This window comes from Protopterus annectens, chromosome 16.part0, assembly GCF_019279795.1.
Source record: "Protopterus annectens isolate FY-2018-M chromosome 16.part0, PAN1.0, whole genome shotgun sequence".
Lineage (NCBI taxonomy): Eukaryota > Metazoa > Chordata > Ceratodontiformes > Protopteridae > Protopterus > Protopterus annectens.
In genome coordinates this window covers 635,703,220-635,724,504 of record NC_056750.1, presented here as the reverse complement: position 1 = coordinate 635,724,504, position 21,285 = coordinate 635,703,220, and the positions used below count along the sequence as shown (strand labels likewise).

The following is a 21,285-nucleotide window of genomic DNA, read 5'->3' as shown; positions in this document are numbered from 1 at the left end:
TCTGCTTAACAGGTTGGAAAACTTACTTTGCAATGTGATTTTGATTCACTAGAGGCATCTTGCAGGGTTGCTGTCACTGGGTCTGTACTTAGAAGGCATGCTTGGCTTAAGGAGCAATCTTTGCCAGATCATGTTAAAACTAAATTGCTGGATGCACCCTTAAATCAGGACCGCCTGTTTGGCGACAAAGTAGAAGGAGTTCTTAAAAAGATGGAGGAAAAAGCTACATCTATGCAAACTGTTAAAGATTTCTTACAAGTACAGCCTCCTAGATTTAGTAGGCATTGGCCTTCAAAAAATTGGTCTTTTCCTGCCTCTTCCAGGTCTTCTCAGTTCAAACCCAGAACCAGCAGAATACCCAGGCATTAGTCTTTGGGAACGCACAGGACTAAGCAGTGGGGGGCTTCCACTTCCAAATCGGGGATTAGTAAGCCCCCCCCCCCCCCCCCCATGGTGAGCTGTCTAAATTACTTCACTTTAAAACTTCCAAGCACTTCACAACTGACTGCTCCTTTAGGGGGAAAGATTGCTCTGCAAGCAAAAAACTGGGAACTCATTACCCAGGACAAATGGGGGTTAAACATAGTTTCCCAAGGATACAGATTTCACTTCCACACGTTACCAACCCCAAACGGTTGGCCAGATCTACCCCCAAATCCATGGGCAGAGGCTTAAAAGCAAGTACTTTCTCTCTTAAGATTAAAGGCTATTCATACTGTACCTGAAGAGGAAAAGGGACAAGGTTTGTACTCAAGACTTTTCCTGGTACTCAGAAAAGACAACTCATGGCGTCCTATCCTGGACCTGTCTATCCTAAACACCTTTTTGGTGATTCCAAAATTCAAGATGCTAACTCTTCACCAGTTGCTTCCCATGATAGTCAAAGATGCCTGGTTGGCAACACTGGATTTAAAGGAAGCCTACCTGCACATCCCAATCAGGAAATCTTGCAGAAAATACCTACACTTCAAAGCGGGCTGCATGCACTATCAGTTCTCTGCACTGCCCTTTGGCTTATCTACTGTGCCCAGGGTATTCATAAAGTGCCTAGCTCCAGTCAGTGCATTTTGCAGGCAAAGAAATATTCAAATATACCCATACCTGGACGATTGTCTAATTCAAGCGGAAAGCCAGGACATACTTCTGAATAATTTGGCATTTGTACAAAAGATGTTAACTTGGCTGGGGTATACCATAAATGAAAATAAATCACAGCTGGTACCCTGTCAACAGATTATATTCTTGGGAGCAAGCATAAACACAACTTCCCAGATGGCTTTCCTCATGCCAGAGAAACATTCATTTAACAACTTTGGACTAGTGGCCACAAAAACTCTGCTATCTGCAAAGCAAATGCTGCAAGCCTTGGGGTTTCTGACCTTGTGCATTCTACTAATTCCATATGCAAGACTGCATATGAGGAAACTACAATGGTATCTCAAAAGCCTATGGTGTCAACATTCTCAGGATCTAGAAGCAATGATTCCTATCATACCTTGCCTACGGTTAGAATTCCTTTGGTGGGCAGAGGCCTGCCACCAAAACAAGGGACTACCATTTACTTTACCCCTTGCCGCCAAAACCATAACAACAGATGCATCAGACTATGCATGTGGGGCTCACCTGGCAGAGAAGTGCATTCAGGGCAAAAGGAACCCAAGTCAAATGCACCTACATATCAATCAAAAAGAAATGTTAGCTGTACAGAATGCTCTGACAGCCTTCAAGGACCACATTCTTCCAGGACAATTAATGATAAAGACTGACAAACACCACTGTTATGTGGTACATAAACAAGCAGGGGGGTACCCATTCTTACCCCCCTCTGCAGACTAGCCATGGCTCTGTGGAACACAACCTTGAGCTACCAAGTTCATCTATAGGCTCAATTCCTGCCAGGAAAACTAAATACACTGGCAGACGATCTAAGCAGAAATCTCATGGACCCACATGAGTGGAAACTAGAACCAAAGATTTTCAACATGTTGACCAACAAATTGGGGATCCCAGCTACAGACCTGTTTGCCTCCCCCCAGAGCTACCAATTGGACAAATTCTGCACAAAGACTCCACACAAACAAGCTTGGAAAGTGGATGCTCTGTCCTTCAGCTGGAAAAATCCATTAGTTTATGCCTTTCCTCCTCTGCCTATCCTCTCCAAAGTACTACTAAAGATCAAACAGGACAAACCAAGGATGATACTGATTGCACCAGACTGACCACGCCAACACTGGTACCCCCTCTTGTGCAGTGTGTCACAGCTGGCCCCATGGCACCTACCTCAGATCCCTACCCTGCTGTCTCAGCAGGAGAGCCAGATTCTACACCCCCAGCTTCAAACCCTGAACCTTGCAGCCTGGCTAATTACCTAATCTCTCTGTTACCATCCCTCAGTAAACAAGTGTTGGATGTCATTTTGGAGGCAAGGAGGCCTAGTACTAGAAAATCTTTTGCTGAAAAATGGAAAAGATTCTGTGCCTGGAACCAGACTCAAGGGGTGGTCACAGCAGCACCCAATTTACCTCGGATTCTTCAATACTTAACTGAGATGCTTCACAAGGGCCTTTCCTTTTCCTCCATCATAATTCACGCTTAAGCCATTTCAGCTCGTTGCAACACGGAACCACCCCTCTTTTCTCACCCACTGCTCAAGCAGTTCCTCAGAGGGGCCAAAAAACTTAAAACCACCCAGGAGAGCCCAAACTCCAGCCTGTGACCTTAAATTTTGTATTGGAAAAACTCACTGTTCATCCTTTTGAGTCAGCTGCAACTACAGAGTTAAAATTCCTTTCTTGGAAAACCGCTTTCCTTTTAGCAATCACTTCAACAAAAGGGTATCTGAGTTACAGGCCCTTATGGCAGTGGAGCCTTTCATAATCTTTCATGCAGACAGGGTGCCCCTTAAGACCAATCCCTCTTTCATGCCCAAGGTGGTATCCAGTGTGGCTCTTAATCAGTCCATTCATTTGCCAACCTTCTTTTCTAATCCATAGAACAAAGGGGAATGTATACTGCACTCCTTAGATGTGCACAGACAAGTTAGATTTTACTTGGACAGGACTAAATCTCTAAGGAAATCTGAACAACTGCTGGTGGCATTTGCTGCAGAGGGGAAGGCTATTTCAAAGCCAACCATTTCTAAATGGATAGGCCATTGCATTAATTTCTGTTACAAACACCATGGAAAACCTATCCCACAGGGGATTAACCCCATTCAACCAGGGCTGCATCTACCATTACCAGAGACATCCTAGAAGCTGCTACTTGAAGTTCTGTACATACTTTCACCAAGCATTACTATTTGCCAATTTTCTCTGAATCCAGAGATGGCTTCACCACTGCAGTCTTGCAGGGCCTTGTAGCTGGTCTTAATGCTATCTAAATTCCTCCTCCCATCCTTAGCTTTGGGAATCTACCGAAATGTGATGACTGCAGCAGTGAAACATGAAGAACATAGTACAGTTGTGTGCACTTACCATAAATGTAAATGTTCAAGTGTATTCACTGTTGCAGTCCTGGTTACCCTCCCTTCAGCCCCCTGACTTCTTTTGGCTATACCTCTATTCTTCTTTACTATACTTAAAAGCTTTTTGGTGTATTGTTTTTTTTTTTTTGTTGGAGGTATAACCTTGTGTGTGTGTGTGTGTGTGTGTGTGTGTGTGTGTGTGTGTGTGTGTGTGTGTGTGTGTGTGTGTGTATATATATATATATATATATATATATATATATATATATATATATATATATATATATATATATATACATTTAATTGTTTCCCATTAAGGGGGGCACTTGACATCTGGGGCAAGAAAAACTGATTTAATGGTGTCGGCTGCATACTTTATACCCCTGACTACCTGACGTCATGGAAGATGAGACAGCAACCGACGCAGGACCCAGGACTTTGATAATCAGGCCGACTGAGGGCTACTGCAAGCAGATAACCCAGATGTGATGACTGCAACAGTGAATACACTCTAACATCTACATTTATGGTAAGTGTACACAACTGTACTTTCTGGGCCCTTCTGTTGGGTCTTACCTCAACTCCAAGGGTGTTCACCATGTGCGTGTCTGAAGTAACAATGAAGAGCTAGCAATTATCCATTTTAGACTCTTAGATTTAGTCTTCACTCAGCCCTAAGGTGTTTACCAAATTCTTCACAGTTTGGAAGTTATAAATAGCCCTTCCATAGACCTATGATGCTTCTGTTTCACCTCATTCTTTTTTGCTTTTCTGCAGTTTTTGGTTTTTGCAACTTACTGAAAGCTGCACTGTAAAAGTTAATTACAGTTTTAGTTTAATTAGAGAGCAGAGCTTTTACAAAGTTTATCTGCCATTGACAGAACTTCAAACATGAATGCTACATCAACATCCACTCCCTGACTTGTAGCACCAAGCCTTTGGCCACTGTTGCAGTGAAAGTAAGGTTACAAAGTGTGAAGAGTTTTCTTACTTTGATGGCTGACTCCTAGTTGCTTCTACAGAGAAAAGTTGCTATCTGTTCTCTTCAGTCTTTAAGAGCCACAGTTAACACAGCACAGTCATAGATGGAGCATTCTCATAAGCTGACTTTCATAGTCTACGCCCTGAGCAGTCTTTCCTGCAATGCCCATCTTCCTTTGGGCAGGATTCTTGTGTCATCTGTCTTTGTTCAGTTTGTCAGTCACAGCACTGTTATGTCTAAGAACTTGAGTCTTATGGCAACAATTATATTTTTTGCCAAGCTGTACATGGAACTCTATATGGGCTCTAAGTTGAGTGATCACAGTTAACTGACCTGCGATTACAATATGCCATAATGTGCAGGACTTGACAGTTGCACAGAGCTTCACACACAGACCTAACTCTGTGCTGTCCATTCCGCATCCCCACTCTTTTATAGTGGCTGTCACCAAGGAAGCCTGTACCCTACAGGTTCATAGGTTGGTACTAGGCTGTCAGCCCTAGGGCCTATACAAGCCTAGCCATAACAATTCCCTGGATCTTTCTTCCCACAATATTTACTTCCCTGGACCCCTGTCTAGCAGGGCGACTGACATGATCCCCGGGGTTATTTTCCTATCTCCCATCCAATCGTCAAGGTTCCTTTTGAAGAGGGCCAAGGAGGCGCACTGCTTGACATGTATGGGCAAGTCTATTCCAGAGTATGGGGAGTCTCTGGGTCAGGAACCTATCCCTCAAGCATGTTTTGTTCATTGTGATGACAAGGTTTAGATCCCTGGAGCGTGTGGCTCTGAGGGATTGGGATTTCTTAAAGTGGAGCATGTCCAACAGCTAAGGGTTTGACATGGCCTTGTATGTTAAGCAGAGATCACCTTTGAGTAGAAGAAATTCCACAGAGTATAGCTGGAGTTTTTTTTTTTTTTAGACGGTCAGCATAGGGCATCTGCTTTATGCCTGTGATTCTTTTAGTGAGGCATTTCTGCGGCCTTTCCATTCTTGTGAGGTACATACCAAACGGGGTGTTGTACTCTAATGGGTCTAATGAGGGATGAGTACAGTGGAACAATGACCTCCTTTTTTCTGGATGAGAAGCCCTTGGTGATGAGGTGTGCCATGTAGAAGGCTTTCCTGACTGTTGTGATGATGTGGTTATTGTGTCCCAAAGTCTCATCACACTTTTGGTGTTTAGTGTAGTGCCACCTATGTGGTAATTTATGGGTACATGTTTTTTCCCAAAGGGAATAACTATACATTTCTTGGCATTAAGCTTGAGCCCATGGCTCTGGCACCAAGCATCTGTCTCTGTAAAGCCCTTTTGTAGAATATCCACATAATTTGGGGACTCAATAATGCCTCCAAGTTTGCAGTCATCTGCGAACTTTGTTAGCCAGAGCCCCTTAGTATTGGCCTGTACTTCAGAGAAGTAGATGCCAAACGAGCGGTCCCAGGACTGAACCCTGAGGTACTCCACTTGTCTGGAGCTGGATTTGGAGTCGACTACTTTTACAGTCTGGGTTCTGTCAGTATGCCAGTTGGTAACCCATCGAGTGACGTAGGGATTTATGCCCAGCTTAGTAAGTTTATCTATGATTCCAGAGTAGGGGATGCTGTCAAAGGCTTTGGTGAGGTCCAGATAGACTGTGTGGACCGTCTTACCCTTGTCCACAGCTCTGGAGACTGATTCGAAGACGTCAGTCAGGTTCAGGAGAGCAGATCGGCCCTTCACGAACCCAAACTGGGTGTGGTTTGAAGGTTACCAATGTCTTTGTTTATAAGTTCCATGATAATGCATTCCATACCCTTGCAGATCTGGCTCGTCAGACTGATGGTAGTTCCCGGGATCCAAGGTGGATCCCCCCCTTGTGGAGTGAGATAAATGTAGCTGTGTGCCACTCAGTGGGCATGAAGCCTGAAGTGAGGCTATGATTAAACATGACACTTAGGTGAGGTGTCAGTTCATTTTGTAGTGCATGTAGTACACAGCCCGGGATGTCATCCGGTCCCATGGATGCTGTATTCTCCACTTTGGAGAGTGCGGTTTCTACCTGTGTGGCCGTGATTACCGGAATTCGGCAATCTTTTGGTATTGAGATGGGCCCTTTAGGGGGTGAGAGGAGGGTGAAGTTGGCACTAAATCTGCCAGGATATTGGCAGTGTCCTTGTGATCAGTACATTTAATGCCATTCTGTTGTAGCTCAGAGCATATCTGAGTGTTGCCATTTAGATTCCTGACATAACTATAGAATGCCTTGCAGTTGTCTTCGGAGTCTTTGGCAATTTTATTTTCGTAACTAGCTCCGGAGGATTTTATGGGGGATCTCGGCTTCTTACTGAGGCTGGTAAGGGAGGTTTTTGCATTCTGGGGTTTTCCTCTTTTCTGCAATAGTTTTTCTTTTGTTGTATAGTTTGTTTATGGCAGGGGACCACCAGATTAGCTTCCTTTTTTTGGAGGCGAGCATCTTGGTTCTATTTGGGATGGCACAATTCATGCACAAGTGGATGTGCTCGTACAGTGCCTTAATGTAGGATTCAGCAGTCGAACTTTCAGCTCCCGTCTGCATGGGTGTCATGAAGTTTATGATTTCAGATTTGAGTAGCATGAAGTTGGCTTTGGAGAAGTTTTTTTATGAAGGTTTCCTTACTGGGGGGTGGGGGTGGAATGTGGATGTCAGGGGTGATTTGCTTATGGTCAGACCTGACCAGTGAGGGGGTGACCACTGGTGTGGAGCATCTATCTCCCATGTTGGTAATGACCAGATCTAGGATATTGGAGCCCCTGGTGGGACAATGGATTAGTTAAGCCAGGGCGTTGGAATTTATGAATTCCAAGAACCACTGGGAAAAGGTGTTGGTACCGGAGTAGTTTTCCCAGTTAATGGCAGGGTAGTTGAAATCACCCAGTATTAGGGTGAATGGTTGTATCTTAATGTTTTCCAGTATGTTTAGAAAGGTGTAGTGAAAATCTTGGGGCATGGTGGGGATCTGTAGCAAGCTACAATTTGGATTGCAATCTTACCTAGTGTTAGTTGCACTTGGAGAATTTCAGATGCATTATGTTGGGAAGCTAGCCTGGAGGTGTGAATATCCTTGGTGAATATGGACACTCCTCCACCTTTTTTGTTTCGGTCTTGGTTTGGTGGCCGAAAAGTGTGGTAAGAGTTGTAGCCTGGTATTGCAGGGGTGCTCTCTGGAGTCTTGAACCACGTCTCAGTTACTGCACAGATATCGATTGTTCTCCCATTTTTAGGAGTGCCTCGAGAGAGTACATTTTGAGGTTTAGACTTTTTGCATGCTTGTATCTGTTACGGTGGTGGTTTTGTCCTTTGGAACTTGCCTAAAAACGGCACTATAGGGGTGGCAAGGGCTTTAGCCAGTAACCTGAATCCCAGGGGTGACATGTGCAGACCATCTCGGACGACATGATCGACAAACCATGATGCTTTGTCAAAGGCAGACAGATACTGGATCCCCTTTGAGTGACACAAGAAACTTAGCCAGTTGTTGAAGTCAATCATTTTGTCCTTATACTGTGGTATCATTTTGGGCGAAGGCAGGATGCTACTCAAGGCTAGGGTCATACCTGCCTGGGCCGCATGATCTGATAGCTCTTCCATGTCTCTCTATGTAGTCCAGGGAGGTACAGTGCAAGAGGGGTGGGAAGTCAATTCAGACTGTCTGTAGTGTATGGTTGCAAACAGAGACCAGTATATGCATCGTTTTCTAGAGGCATCGTGGTCCTCCTTACACTACAGGCCAGTCAGGACTCCTTGCCCCAAGATGCTGTCACCAGCCACATCAGCAGTTTGGTAGTTTGAAATGTAAAGTGGTGGGGAGAGGTAATTCACTGCTGACCCTTTGTTGAGAGGCAGTGAAGATGTGTAGGATTAGATTCTCAACAGGACACGTTCTTCTTGCCAGCGATATTCCTGAAAAAAAAATTCTCCCAACAGACCAGCTTAGTAGTTGAGGCCTCATGAACAGTTCCTCAGTCTCTCTGTACCACACAAGATTTTCAGTCACTGGGATAAGCCTTGCTATGACCTCTTTACATTCTTGGCAATATTAAGTGAAGCAAGTTATTTTTTTCTGTTATGTACATGGGGGTTACATTCTATGCCCTACCATTTTTCTTATTCCAAATTTCATATAGAACAAGTCCAAAATCATTTTTATAGCCCACCTTACTTTATCTTCATGTTCAATTTCCTATGCCCAGTATTCCTTTTTGTGTACAGTCTGTACACCTGAAGCCCCTCAGTATTTGCCTGACTTATCCATCTGTGCACTTCAATCAGACATTAACTGCATGGCTTCTCCAGTTTTTGTAACAGACTAGGAACTCTTCACACCCTCACTGGATACTCCAGACTCTTACCCAGAGTCTAATGCTCTGAAAACGAACTAGATCAAGAGGATGCGTTTGCATAAATGGGCTACTTCTAAAATTTGGGACTAATTTTCAGTTCAGCTTCATGCAGTGCTTATCCCCGTTTCTCAGATTTTTAGCACTGGATAGATGTATTCAGCAGTTCGATTCACCTTGCTACCTTTTCTAAATTTTACCAGGGTTCTATTATTAGTATCCTTGGAAGTCCATGAGGCAGTTTTAAGGGGAATTGTCCTTATCAAACCTCCTTTTAAGGGTTTTGTCCCTTCCTGGATTTTGTATGTTTTCTGAGCAATTAATTCTTCCTCCTTTTTGAGTCCCCTCCTACTGCAGAATCAGCATTTGTATCCTGGAAAATTATTTCTAGTGGTAATCATTTCAGCTGGAAGCAGCTCTGAATAATAGGCATTATGTGTTAATCATCAGTACTTGAGTTTTCAAAATAATAGATCATCATTGCAAACAACTCTGCCATTTGTGCCTAACATGGCCATTGAAACAAACTTTTAGTCTGCTTTTATTTTTCTTAACTAGTTTAACAGAGAGAAATGTTTGCTTCATTATATGGATATCCATAGGCACCTCATATTGTATGTGGAAAGGGCCATATCGTAAAAGAAAAAAAATATATATTATTTATGTCCTTTTCTTCTATGAAAGTGGATTCTAAAGTATATAGAGTTGCTTTATCTAGATAGTTAACTCCATTACATTTTCTTATGAGAAACTCCTGTAGTCTTTGCCAAGAATGCACTCTAGCAGTGCAGCGGCTACCTGTCATGCATTTTCAAACTATGCACCCTTAGATTTTTTTTCCTACAACTATGTGGACTTCTGAAAATATATTTGCAACAATACTAGAAGTTGAATGCACATTCTTGATCTGGGTCTTCCGTTGGGGCCACAGCTGTTAAAAGGTATGTTATTCCATAAGGGAGACCACCAAGGAGGGATGAGCTTGGGAATGTAGGCAGTAGTTGACAAGGTTGGACCTCCTCATGTGTGAAGCACGTATGTAAAAGTATATGCTTGCTGTAACATTAGATCTGGATGCACACATCCATCCTCATTAAAATACCCACCCATCCTCTGTCTTCCCTGTTGCTGACATTGTGTAGTTATTTAGTTGTTCTGCATGTTTTGCTTCACTGTAGTGTGGCATGTCTGATATCTGGTGCGGAAGCTGTTTTGCTGAAAATTATTGGTAAAAAGGGAAGGGGCTTGTTGCCTGGAATACGTTTTAGATGTTGGGCTGCTTAACATCATTAGGCTTACTTTTGCTAAGGTTTGACTTAGTCATCCAGATCTGTCATTATGGTAAATGCGCAACTTTTCCAATTTTTACCTCTTTTTTTTTTTTTTTTTTTTTTTTTTTTTTAAGTATTTTAACTACTGAAACAACATTTGTGCTTCACACTGCAGTAATAATATCTAAGTGTACTTTTCTTCATATTGTTAAATAATTACATTTTCAAGCAAAGACTCTAAGACTTTAGATTTTGTATTAAGCTAAGAAGAAACAAGTATATCATTTAACATCATTCCTGGGATGACTATGACTGAATTGTTTCCCAAATCATTATAGTGTAACAAAAAAAAAAAAAAATGCATCAAGACAAGTTGAATGAATTTGCTGAAATGAACAGTAATCAAGTATGATCAGAATTTTAAGAATGGTGCTGCTGAGATGACTTCACAACTATATAAAATGGAGTTGAGCTGAGAGATGTTTTACATCAAAAACTGTAGGCTACAGACAAGCATTATCATGTGGACCACATCTGCTGAGCAAAGAACTCAAAACAACAAACTGTGGAAGAAGCAGCAGATTAGGAAAAATGTGTTAATAGGAAAATACAGTACATAAGCAGGCTAGTTAGGAGATTCCTTTCAAAACTGGTGACGAAAACCTGAAGGCAGCTTCTGAACAGTTGAAATCTGATATGATGCTATTAAGATGACATTTGAATATCTCTCCAGCTCTGAAAATTAAGGACATTTACAACTCCTTTAACACATATGATAGACAAATTGCTCCCACTCACAAGTAATGAAAACTCAGTGGCTTGTCTGATGTTTTAGAAATATTTGCCAATATATTTGAGTAACTTGTGACTGATTCTGATAGCCATACTACTCTGTAACGGATAATTTTTCTACTTATCGATGACGTTTATACATGATTTCAAGTCACTGATGTTAACCTCATTAGTCTCTGTTTCTCATTGAAAATAAGTGTTGGTGTGTTTTCTTTGTGCATGCTGGCAGTGGTTTGCTGTTTATTGGGCCTTTTGTCCATAGTTGTGGAACCATGGTGTTAGTGTGGGGGAAAATCTCCCTTATACATACTTACACACACTGAGAGGATGCAGGAGAGTTACCCCCCCCCCCCCCAAAAGTGTTTATATCAGTGGTTTAGATAGTCTGAAGATTCAGACAGCAATTAATTCTGGTTGAATATTCAGGTAGGTGTAGCTCTGGGAAATAAACTAGGTATAATATTTAGAGTACAGGCATATTGCCCAGTATTTGCACTGCTGAAGTGTATTACATCATGTTCAACAGTAAAAAGTATGATGGTGACAAAATCCCAATATTTTTTTTGTATGAACTTAAATAAGGAATATGATTATACTGTCGTAATTGATTTTGATAAGTGGTGTTTCTACAATAAACTGATTGCTTCCAAACTTTGTAAGTTGCCAATTACCTTTGACCAGTACTGAAGTATATTCCTGTGTTTTATTGATAAAACAAAATACAAACTCCACAAGTGGAGAAGATGCACCAGCAGAGAACATTATCCAGAAAGACTGGAATTAGGGCTGCATTCTGCCAGTTACCACTTTCATAGGGGGGCATACCTCTCAGCTGTACAGATATTCGCAGAATATCCAGATTTTTGGCTCTTATTTTTTGTCTGTTTTTCATAAAATTGTGGTTTTCTGGCAAATTAGTGACAAATCATTAATCACAGACATTTGAGTGTCAGTCTTTATATCCTTCAGAAAGTTCATGCTAATGTTCTACCAACTTTCTAAGTTTGTAAGAGCAATATTTAAAAATTGACCCAATGTTTGGGCCTTTGTAGTAGTTTTATATATGGTTTTGTCCAAATTTCTTGCTCCTAGGAGGTTGAGAGGTATGTAGGAGAGGAGTGTGCAAAATATTGTTAGCTATTGAAGATCTACTGACAATAGTATTACTTCATCTTGTATAAACTCTTCAAGAGAAAGTTAGAACTGGAAATCAAGAGAAAAACGAGTTGAATGGTAGGAGAAAGCTGAAATAAGCAAATACGAGTAACGTAATGTTAAAGCAACTAAAAACTTTAATATGGTAAGCGCTTTCAGTGGTAATAATATTCCACCTTCTTCAGACCCAGAACAACATAACAATGATACTTATATAGCTTGTAGTTAATTGTCAATTAGTCATTCAATCAACCAATAAAAATAAAACCATATAAAAATACAATATTTAAACAGTATAAAACCTGCTCTAAATAGTTACAATGTTAAATACGTAATAGTCAATTTATAAATAACATTAAATATATGTGTATAAAATATATAAATATTATACTACAAAATAACATTTTAAAAGCTACTAGGACTAAACTGAAAATGTATAATATATGAGAATGACTTAAGTTTACTATAAGAACTAAGATATTTAGCCAAGTAAAGTCACATAAAATATATAGTAATATGTAAAACATATATATTAAATAATTGCATGCTGGTTAGAAACTGAAGTCTGATCATAATAATACTAGATATATGACCAAAAACAGAGTCCATATTTTTATATATGTATATGAAACTATGTAAATATTACTATGTTTCAAACCTAATCAACTAAGAAGTACAATATCAAATTCGAAACCTTTTATGCAAAATTAATATGTTACCTATTTAAAGCTCTTAATTTTAACACGCTTTTAATAGACACAAATTCATTTAAACCAGGGAAAATGTATGCAGCTGTTTTGATTTGCCAATACAACTCATTTTGTTCTAATAAAAGTTGCCAAGGCCCCCCTCTCGGGTCCAAAAGTGTTTGGTGTACAACCAAAAATAAAAACTCGTGTTGGAAATTGTAAAATATGCCGAGCAAGAGCATTGTTAACATCTCCTTTACTAACAGCATAACAATGCTCGTATATTCTTTGTTTTAGTTTCCGCTCAGTCTTACCTATATAAAATGAGGGACAAACCTGACAGCAAGCTACATATACTACAGCTTTGGACTCACAATTAAAGGAGACGTTTATTGTGTACTGTTTGTTATTAATATTGATGTCAGTAGTCACTTGAATGTATTTGCACTGTGTGCAATGCCCACATTTACACATACCTTTATGTACCCGCTTGTTCGTAACTAAATGCTCATTCTTATGCCTTTCCAACAAGTTTTTAAGATTAAACCCCCTTCTAAAAGTAAAGCGGGGTCTGATACCTAGCTTAGTGCAAATGGACGGTTCTTCCAAAATTAATGCCCAATTCTTTATAAAAATCTCTTTGACTCTTGCCGTGTCAGCTGAAAAAGTAGATAGGAAACTAAGATGTAATAACGTGACACCGTCATCGTTTTTGTCATGCTGTCGTGTAATTAAATTAGTGTTGGTAGTAATGCCATCCTTGTGTACTCTACTAGTTAAAATAGGTTTAAACCAACCTGTTGATCTCTTATCTTTAACTTCTGTAAGTGTTTCTAGAAATAGTTTGATAGGATACCCCCTACTTATGAACATGGACTTCATCTTGTTGCATTCTAAGTCAAAGTCAGCATCTTCAGTAACCATCCGTGCAGCTGTCACCAACTGGCCTTTAACAATTGCCTTTTGCTGGTGATATGGATGTTCACTAGTGTAGTGCAGGAAGGCATTATAGTAGGTAGGTTTCCTATAAATGGTAGCTTTATACTGCTTGTTATAGCTGTCATTAGTCAGCTGTACATCCAGATATGTTATACTATCGACCCCTACTTGATAAGTGAATTCAAGAAAATTGGTTTTGTTGGTAATATGTTGTATGAATCCTTCAATCCGCTGGATATCACCTTGCCATACCAGACACATGTCGTCTTGGTATCTGGTGTACCATAGTACATTTTCCTGAAAAACACCATCAGGGAACAAAAAATTATGTTCCCAGTATGCCATGACACTGTTGGCGAAACTGGCACCACATGGGGACCCCATGGCTACCCCTTTATTTTGTAAAAATATATTCTTATCAAACCTAATATAGTTATTAGAAAGAATCCGATCCAAAAGTGTTTCAACCAGACCTATTTTATCATGCTCTACATTCTTGTACAACATAAATTCTCACCCATTCTATACCCAATTGGTGGGGGATAACTGTGTATAAATCTTTTACATCGATCGTAACAAAAATATTGTTGTCCTTGTACTCCAAGTTGTTAATATTATCCAGGAAACTCCGTGAATCATGACATATTTGTAATTCCTGGTTAATAAGTGGTTTAAAAATACTATCTACCAATTTAGCACAAGCAAAAGTAATCGAACCCCTACCATCAACAATGGGTCTAAGAGGGGGGTTCCTGATATCCTTGTGTAGTTTTGGGGTCCCAAAAATAGTAGGAATTCTAGGTGCTGCCATAGACAGATACTGAAAGGTGTCTATATCAATAGACCCTTCCAGAAATAAATCATCAAGAGCAGTTCTAATGTGCCTGTATGCAGTATTAACCTGATGTAAACTAGCAGGGGTATATACCTCAGTATCCATGTGTTCACGCATCTTACTAATGTAATTAGACTGATTCATAAACACGATGAGCCTCCCTGGTCTGGCTTCATAACTCTAATACCACAATTGTGTATCAAATCAATGTATTGTTTGTCCTCAGAAATAATGTTAGTGTGCATTAATCTAACATGCATATCATTATCTGATAGTCTCCTTAAATCTATCTCACACATTTTTTCAAAGGACATTAATGTGGGTACAAGTGGGGGGGTTAAACAAGCTAGAGACTCGTAGAGAGTTCACAAGTGTAGAATTGGTCCCCATCAGAACCGCTAAATTCAATTTGCTCACATACATTTTAAGATCAACTATCATTTTTACAAAATTAGTTTTTTGATGAGGGACAAAGGAAAGACCTTTAACAAAGAAATCAACCATATTTTGATCTACAGTTATAGCAGTATAATTGAAAATTTTAAAGTCACTGTGTGTGCTCAATAAAATTTCTGGTTCATTAGGTGCAATTGGTGTTATCTCCTCCTCTTGTTCCTCCGATTTTTCTTCCAGTTCCCTTGCCGTCTCTGGTTCGATTGGTTGTTCTGATTGTTGTGGTTTGAATCCCTGTCCACTTGAAAAACCTGGTTATTAGCAGTTGAACTAGAGCCATTAACATCATTCAACTGCTGCTGGTTAAGTTGTGTTTGGTTATTTCTTATTCTTTCACTTCTACGTAAAGGTTCATCCAGGTGAGCATTATGGTGACAGGAGTTATTGGGACCATTGCTGTTGGGTACAAAGCCAGGTCTAGAACCCATATAATCTTGAATACCATTCATGTGGGTAACGGGGGGGGGGGGGCAGGGTATGCCTTGTTATGGACATAAGCCTGTACATCTCTGTCAATTTTTTTCTTTTTAGTGGCTAACAGTTTGTTAATGGTAGCATCAATACTTGAATAAATTCTCCAATAGTCATATTTATACTGTTCAAAGTTGTGATCCCCACAAATAGAATGTTCCGTTATTTCAAGTTCAATTTTAAAAGTAGCAATTTCAGTATTATAAAAATTGACCAAAGTTTTAATGAATTCAGCTGCTTGCCTGTCAAATAATGCTAAAAGTTCCTTATGAAAAACAGATTCAGCAATTAAACCTGCAGGGAAGTGCCACTGTCTAAGCCCTTTGGGAATGATTTTCTTGTCTAAACATTCAGTTAGATAGGCAACTTCAAGCTGCAGTTTGCGACATTTAAAAAGTTTTTGGTCAAATGCATTGAGCAAATCAGTTATATTACTCGCATCACGACGTTGGTTGACTCCATTTTGGTCGTTCACTGTGTGAATAAAGAAGTTATTATGATCCAGAAATCCAGCCATGCTTGGGATACTATTAACAGCATTGGAAACATTGTTACCAGCAGAACGCTCCCCTATTACATTAACTTCTTGTCTGGGAGCAATGATAACTTCCTGTGTGCCTTCCCTAATACTTCCTGAAGGTAAACAAGGCTGCACATCGTTGGTACTCGGACTTGCACTTCTATTATGGGAACAGGGTAAATTGAGTCCTTGATTTGTAGTTTCTGCCATACTTGAGGTGTTGACCATTCTTGTACCTTGCTCAAACTTCTGGGAAAGTGCCTCAACTTTCCCAAGAAGCATGTTTACCAATATAGTTAAATTCCCAACAGCATTCGCTTCGTTGGAGTTGCTGTTATGACTGTGACCCGTAGTAGCATTAAATACCTCCGATGTTGATGGAAACAGTAGTTGCGAACCGCTTTCCCCATCTTCACTCCCACTCGCCATGATATCCAACAAAAAAACAAGAAAACCAAAAAATCACTAAAAATCAAGAGAAAAATGAGTTGAATGGTAGGAGAAAGCTGAAATAAGCAAATACGAGTAACATAATGCTAAAGCAACTAAAAACTTTAATATGGTAAGCGCTTTCAGTGGTAATAATATTCCACGTTCTTCAGACCCAGAACAACATAACAATGATACTTATATAGCTTGTAGTTAATTGTCAATTAGTCATTCAATCAACCAATAAAAATAAAACCATATAAAAATACAATATTTAAACAGTATAAAACCTGCTGTAAAAAGTTACAATGTTAAATACGTAATAGTCAATTTATAAATAACATTAAATATATGTATATAACATACATATATAAATATAAATATTATACTACAAAATAACATTTTAAAAGCTACTAGGACTAAACTGAAAATGTATAAGAACTAAAATATTTAGCTAAGTAAAGTCACATAAAAAATATAGTAATATGTAAAACATACAAGCTATATAAATATCATTGTTATGTTGTTCTGGGAAGGAAACCTTCATAAAAAACTTCTCCAAAGCCAACTTCATGCTACTCAAATCTGAAATCATAAACTTCATGACACCCATGCAGACGGGAGCTGAAAGTTCGACTGCTGAATCCTACATTAAGGCACTGTGCAAGCACATCCACTTGTGCATGAATCGTGCCATCCCAAATAGAACCAAGATGCTCTCCTCCAAAAAAAGGAAGCCAATCTGGTGGTCCCCTGCCATAAACAAACTATACAACAAAATAAAGAAACTATTGCAGAAAAGAGGAAAACCCCAGGATGCAAAAACCTCCCTTACCAGCCTCAGTAAGAAGCCGAGATCCCCCATAAAATCCTCCGGAGCTAGTTACGAAAATAAAATTGCTTATTTCAGCTTTCTCCTACCATTCAACTCGTTTTTCTCTTGATTTTTAGTGGTTTTTTGGTTTTCTTGGTTTAAAGTTAGAACTGGAGCTTGTGTGGACTTAGTGATTCTTCATAGCTTTTCTGTCATAGTGGAAGGCTCTTTATCTGTCTTTTTTTTCAGACGTTAGAATCTTTTACCAAATGAAATAATGTGGGAGGAGACCTTATTTAACTTTATGAAGGAATTTGATACACGTGAATGACAAAGTATTTGTAATGGTCCTATTGCAGTAGTGACTAACTTCTAAACATAGGTAATAATCAGAGAAATCAAGTCTACATACCAGAAAACAGGAAGACGGCACTCAAAACAGTCACATGCAATTTTTTTAAATAAATTCCAGCTAGTTTTGCTCAGAAGATATTTTCAAAGTATAATGAAATTTAGCATCCATTGTAAAGATGCAGGTATTATCAGAAGGAAGATAAATTTTAATTTATAAGACAGTTGTAATTTAGAATTAAAAGGGCAATGGCCATTAAATCACACTTCAGAAAAAGGAGCAACCTGCTTGATTTTTATACAAAATATGAATAGGACAGATACATTAAAGGCAGTACTGCATCAAACATTCTTTTATTAAAAAAATACTGTCAAACATATAGTGTTTAAACCTTTTGCCTTCAAACATTGGATTTTTTTTTTATTTACAGTTGTACTTTTCTTGAATAATTATTATACATTTGCAAATAATACTAGATAAAGGCAAATCATACATAGAACAGGATATTGTGACCTTCACAGCCAGTAGGTAGAGAAATAGGACATACAATGTCTACTTACTTTACTTCAGCCGTTAATTCAAAAGCCTCAGGTTTATTCAAAGCTCTCAGCTTATAAATCTAAAATCCTTCTGTCTTGCTTAATAAAGTATCCAAGATATTCTTGGAAGTATTGATTCTTGGTTGTTCCTGTTAAAGAGAAGCCTGTGACTAGCCTGATTTCCAGAGTCTTTGCATCATCCCTAGCTGACAGATGTCCAAAGATAGACGTTTGGACATGTATAAGAAGGGTGTCCACTGGCGCCATCTTCAGTTCTTTCTAGCCATGCATTAAAAATGTGATTAGAAATTCAAAGAAACTGAAATAATAGAAGGAACTCTGTAGGACAAAAAATGTTAGCATTGCGATTGAGGTGTGGGAATTTAAGTAGATTCATACAAGATTTATATATGGCTATCATAAGGTGTATATTAAAAGTATAGCAGTGGAGTGTTGAGCAGCATGGCCAGCCTTAGGCATAGGCGAACTAGGCGACCGTTTAGGGCGCTGTAAAGGCCAGCCTCTCAAAGGGCGCAGTTTTTATTTATGCGTGTATTAAGAAAGTGTGCGCTCTTCTTTGCACCCTGTTAAAGTGTAACCGGAAGCCAGAACCATGGGGGAGGGGTGTGAGCACCCTCCCACTTACAGTTACAGGTTGCCTAGGACAGTTTACAAAAAAAAAAAACAACTTTATTTTGCAGTGCGAGAGTCTGCTGTAAGGGACTGTTGGAGTTGGTAAATAAGTTCAGGAAGTGTGTGTGTGTGTGTGTGTGTGTGTGTGTGTGTGTGTGTGTGTGTGTGTGTGTGTATGTATGTCCCTTCGTAACATGATGTCTACACAACAGATCTCCACAGACTAAGTAAAACATGGGTGATAATAGCATTCCTTATAGTTGCAGGAACAATAGCAGAAAATTATGCATACAACATGTATTTCAAGAGTGCCAAGGGTTAACATGGAGAGACGTATTAATGTTCTAACCGCAAGGTAGACTGGGGGGGGGGATACAAAGCTGGGGGGTTGTGCAGTGAACGATTCTCAATGCAAGTGACAGATCAGAGCAAATGAATAACAGCACTGCAAATGGTGGTGACCGCCTGCTATTAGCTGTTCAGTGTGCTTTTGGTGAGATTTACAGGCTACATAAAACACTGTCTTGAGACAGAATTATGGTATAACATTCTTAGGTTCATCCGTGGATGACAACAATCAGGGAAAGCTGCAGTCCTCCAAGAGCAAAGGGTAATGCAACATTTCCAAACTCAAGCTGCTACAAAAATGGTATGTCTTATAACTTGAGAAGGTACTAAGGGACTTACCGACTTCCATCGAAACACAGACACTCCAACTGGTGAAAGTGGACCATTGTTTTCAGAAGTGCTGACTTTTCCCCAAATCACTGTAGCGGAAGAACAGCATATTCCTTATTTGTATTGCATTTTTAGGAAACTAAGTAGCTATCTTTAATTAATATAGTAAGTAGCAACCACCCGCAAGTAGGGGATTGGGGCTTGTCTCCACATACAAAATAAATGTCTGCCGGCTATCTTATTACATTTTTGTGGATTTCCTTCTAAGTTTGGACATGACTCTGTTACTAGGTGTCTATACACAAGGCAGCATGTCCTAATCAAGGCCACCTTTAAGTTATGATTGCATGAGGTAATGAAACCCCACCAACCAGATTACTTCTTAATTTTACATTTTTATTTTTTTTATATAGGCAGAAATAGAGAGGGGCTGGAAGACTGAAAGGAAATGATGCACAGATGCTCACAGGAAACAAAACAACATGTTTTCATCATGGTTTAGAGAAGAGCATGACTCGTTGAATAGCATGTACACACACACACACACACACACACCCACGTTTGTGTGTATGTTGTCATATAATTCTGCATATGATATTATTATTTTAAATTTCTACCTGAACTGCCAACACATTTTATTAAAAAAATATTTCAAACTGCGGTGGTATGTTTTTGCTGCCAGTTCATGTAAAAAAGTTTACAATAATATCATATGGAGAATTTTTATGAAATGTTGTTTTGTAGACATTCATAAAAATGAGGATTTGGAGGACGCATCTACTTTTAAACGATTATAGATTTTTGCCAGTGGACTGGGTTAAATAACTTCAAAATTAAATCTAAATATCGCTTTCCTAGGTCAGCTGCATTACCTTTTTTGCAATACTTGTGTTTTCAAGCAATGTGATACATGATTGAATTACATAAAGAGCATTTCTTCTATCCTTTGAAAGTATAATACAGAGGACTTACTTAGATTGAACTACTTTAATATCCCGACCACTATTGCTTTTGCATTAGTAGGACATGTCTGTCACCTAGGAATCTGAAGGATAGTTTTGGAAAAAAATGAAACACTGAAGCAAAACTGATTTCATGAACTTTAATTATGCATTGAGATAGGAATGGTTTCAGTTTACGTCACCTTAAAAATCTAGAGAAAAACAAAGACAAAAATGTGGTAAGTCTGGACAGTCTTGTATATTACCCAAGTGAGTACTGGCAGTAGCGATGTTGTCTGTGCAGTCCTTCTGTAGGTTCAACAGGATGGAAATACTTTTCTAAATTCACTGTATTACTGACATCCCTAGTTTTAACCTCAAAACAATTCCCCCAATTGCATTGTTGTGTAATTGTGTTACCGAGTCAGTAGGATCGCATACACAACCAGGTATACGCTAGAGCATTTACATGGAGAGCAGGACAGGCACACTCATTCACATCAGGGGAGCAAGCAGAACTTTACATTTTGTACTCAAACCTAATGTTCCCACCATCCACCCGTCATTTAAAAATTTAATCAACCCTCAAAATCCTACCCCCAAACACACAGGAAGAGGGGAAGTTATTTTCAACTGTTACCATTTATACACATGAAAAGCTATTTTTAGGGGTACACTGCTTTCATATAAACATTCTTTGTATACTTCTATACTGTAAATATTAGTTTACACAGTTCTAATATTCTATTTTTTTAGTGTTGAAGATTCCAAGAGATGTTCAGAAAAAAATGTAATCTTTTTACACTATGTCTGTCTACATCCTTGCTTAAACCTGCTTGTTTTGGGTTTACTCTCCACGTGCATAGACGCAGGCGCAACTAGTACATATACATTTTCTGCATAACCTATTCATATCATCTGTTAGTCATATCACTTGTACACCCTGCTCCAGACTTAAGCTTCT

General features: G+C 39.3%; 1 protein-coding gene across 1 annotated transcript in view; it reads left to right on the top strand.

Annotated features, from left to right (window-relative positions):
• SURF4 (surfeit 4) overlaps positions 1 to 21,285 on the top strand; it is a 362,007-nt gene that overhangs the window by 93,800 nt on the left and 246,922 nt on the right. The gene's annotated exons all lie outside the window — the stretch shown is intronic.